Consider the following 4,033-nt stretch of genomic DNA (forward strand, 5'->3'; position numbering starts at 1 on the left):
TGTGGTAGCTGCAAACCCTGAGGACGCTTGGGGTGCTTGCTGCTACAGGAGGTTATCCCCTAGGAATACAAAGATGTTTCCATTGTCTATCTCTACAAAGGAAAAGAAATAGGTTGTCCTGTGACAATCACAAGAAGGTCCCTCCCTTAGTCATCACTGGCAAGATTCTTGCCAGAGTCCTCCTTAAAAGTTTGATCCTTCGTCTGGAAGATGGTCATCTACCTGAAAGCCAATGTGGCTTCAGATAGTGCCAAGGAATGGCATGTTGCTTGCTGCCTAACAACTCCAGGAGAAATGCTAGGAGCAGAACAGATGTCTGTAAACAACATTCGTTGATCTGACCAAGGCCTTTGATGGTGTCAGTTATAAGAGCTTGTGGAAAATCTTAGCATAGTTTGGTTGCTTGGAGAATTTCATCTATGTTGCACATCAGTTCCATGACAGCATGTTTGCAGGGGATCTAGATAATAGATGATGCTCTCATACTTTCTTAGTCACCAGTGGAATGAAACAGGGCTGTGTGCATACTCCTATGCTTTTTAGCATGATGTTTCAGCAATGTTGTCAGACACTTTCAATGAGGATGAAAATGTGATGGGGCAAGGTAAGCCCCTCTTTGAGGAATAAGATTATACAAACCAAGGCCCCATCTCAATATCACCTTTCTATTACCCTGAGCTATTTGGGAACAGAGGATCCTGAGAATGTGAGGGCTGCTCTTCTCCTGGGACCCTGGCCACATCCTTGAGAAGAGATATGATAACTGCCCAACTCCTGGAACTAGCCATTCCAAGAAAACAACGTTCTTGGTGGGGGGGCCTTGGAGGCATTGGCCTCTGTCCCAGGCCTCCTCACACAAGATATGATGCTTGCTAAAAACACCTGGCAGTATGCCTTCTTTGTTCTCAGCACTACTTAAACTGTAAGATTCAGACCCCAAATTGAAATCTCACCCATGGAGGAGACGTCCTGACTGGGATCCTGCCGAGCAGGACCCTGACGGCTGTACCCGGGATTCCCCAGCTGTGTGGTCAGGTGTTGGTGCTTCTCTGCATCGGTGATGATTGTAAATATGTATATATGTGTATATATATATATATATATGTATACATATATATATTAATCACAGTTGCTCTTATCTTACTATTCCTAAGCCTTTTACTCTGTTACCTCTGGTTTCCTTCCCATTCATCTATATTCTAAATAAACTATATTGGATCTTTTGAAGTTCCAAATGTTCTGTTCACACGAATCCTGAACCTCTTTAATTGGACAAAATGGCGTCAAGGTTAGCTACTATACTGGTGATAAATTATTTAACTTAAAAATGGTACAAGCCAAGACTAAGAATGGAAGAAAAGTTGGTGAGTGACTTTTTGTTCACAGATAGTTGTACACTCAGTGCAGCCTCTGAGGTTGAGATATAACAGAGTATGGATTAATTCTTTGCCTCTTGTAGGTACTAATTTTGGCCTGAAAATTTTTAACACCAAGGAAACAGAGGTTTTCCACCAGTCAGCATGGCACACTCTAAACATGGAACCATTGGTTATGGCAAAAGGAGGAAATTTGAATGCTGTAGTTAACTTCACTTACCTTGACAGTATACTTTCCAGGGATGTACACACAGATGATGAGGTTGACACACGCATTGCCAGAGCTAGCTCAGTGTTTGGGAAGCTCCAAAGGAAGGTGTGGGAGAGTAGAGGTATTAGGCTGTTTATGAAACTGAAGGTCTACAGAGCCATTGTACTGACCTCATTGTTGTATGCCTGTGAATCCTGGACAGTATACCAGCACCATGCCAAGAAACTGAGTCACTTTCATTTGAAGATCACCTGGGAGATAAAGTACCAGACACTGAGATCCTTACTTGAACTGAACTGCCAATCATTCAAACTCTACTACAGAGATCACAATTCTGATGGGCTGGCCACATTGTTTGAATGCCAGACATTTGCTTGCTTAAAAGACCATTTTACAGAGAACTCACACAAGATAAACACTCACATGGAGGTCAAGGAGGAGATACAAGAACACTCTAAAAGGTCTCTCTGAAGAACTCTGGAATTGATTGAGAAATATGACAGACATTGGCACAAGACCACCCAGCATGGTATGACTGAATCAGAGAAGGCGCTATGCTCTATAAATAAAACAGAATTGTAGTAGCTCAAAAGGAATGCCATACGCACAAATTTAGAGATATTTTCATTACTAATGTTCATAGAAACTATTTGTGCCTTGACCTATAGGAGAGCATTCCGAGTTCATATTGGTCTGATCAGTCATAGTCAGACAAACTGTAGCTTGACCCCAACAAAGTCATATCATTGTGGTCCTCTTTGATTACAAAGAACAGCAACCAGGGCTATAAGTGAGTCAAAGGGTATGAATAGTTGAGTGATTCGGGGGCAGAGTTCCAAATTGCATTTTAGAATGTATGGATCCATTCATAGTTTTGCCATCAGCGCATCAGTGTGGCTATTTTCCAACTGTGACACCAGTGTTTGTTATTTGCCTTTTTGGGACATCTTTGCCAATCTAATTGGTATGAAGTGAAATATCGGAATTTCTTTAATTTCCATTTCTCTGATTGTTAGTGATTTGGAGTATTTTTTCATATGGTTAGTGATAGCTTGGATTTCTTCCCTGTTCATATGCTTTGACCATTTGCCAATTGGGGAATAATTCTTAGTCTTATAAATTTGAATAGGTTCCTTACATATTTTGGAAATGAGACCTCCATCAGAGAAACTTGCTGCAAAGATTTTTCTCCATTTGTTTCCCTTCTAATATGGTTTTGATTATGAAAAAAAAACCTTTTTAATTTTATTTAATGGAAACTGCCCATTTTATGTTCTATGATTCTGTCTATCCCATATTTAGTTATGATCTCTTCTCCTATTCATAGTTGCCAATGGCATGTTCTTCCTTGCTATTCCAATTTGAATATGATGTGACTTTTTATATCTAAATCATATATCCGTGGGGTGGCCAGGTGGTGCAGTGAATAGAGCTCCGGCCCTGGAGTCAGGAGGTCCTGAGTTCAAACCTGGCCTCAGACACTTAACACAAAAACTAGCCATGTGACCTTGGGCAAGTCACTTAACCCCAATTGCCTTCCAAAGAGCAAAAAAATAAAAATAAATCATATATCCATTTAGAGATTATCTTAGTGTGAGATGTTGGTCTATACCTAATTTCTACTAGACTTCTCAGTTTTCCTAGCAATTTCTGTCCCCCAGTAGCTGGAGTCATTCAGTTTATCAAATGATAGGTTACTGGGTTTATTTGCTTCTGCATATTGTGTATCTAATCAGTTCTACTGGTTGAATTTTCTAATTTTTAACCAGTACCAAATAGTTCTGTAGTATACTTTGAGATCTGACTTACGCTGATACTTCCCCACCTCTCTAGCAAACAGAAGGAGATACATTTTCACAATTCTTCCCCAAGACCAACGTTGGTCATGATAATTGTACAGCATTCAGTTTTGTTTATTGTTCTTTCTGTTTACATTATTACACTTACCCTGTATATTGTTTTCCTTGTTTTGCTTACTTCATCCTGCTTCTGTTTTCTACTATTTCTTTTTATTCTTCATAATTATTGCTTTTATATGTTTACAGTTATATTCTGTTACATTAATGTATTTATGTATCTACTTCTCAATGGATATGCTTCTACTTGTTACCATTTCTATGCTATAACATATGTTATAAATATTAGTGTATATATGGAAACTTTCTGTCTCTGATGTCCTAGCAATTTGATCTCTGGGCCAATGGAGATGAGCATGAGGGATAAGCAACTCTTCTTTTATTTTTATTTTTTGCTTAATTCCAAGGTTTTTTTTTTTCAGAATGGTTGAACCAATTCACAGCTTCACCAGCAGTATACTAGTATGCCTGTCTTCCTCAGACCCTCCATCCATGATTATATATATTCATGTATACAAACCTATACACACATGAGCATATACATGTATGTGCAAATATGTATATAGTTGTATACACATATACATATTAAT

Source organism: Petaurus breviceps, unplaced genomic scaffold, assembly GCF_028583685.1.
Source record: "Petaurus breviceps papuanus isolate PSGF00001 unplaced genomic scaffold, PetGlider_PUasm1.0 37, whole genome shotgun sequence".
Taxonomy (NCBI): domain Eukaryota; kingdom Metazoa; phylum Chordata; class Mammalia; order Diprotodontia; family Petauridae; genus Petaurus; species Petaurus breviceps.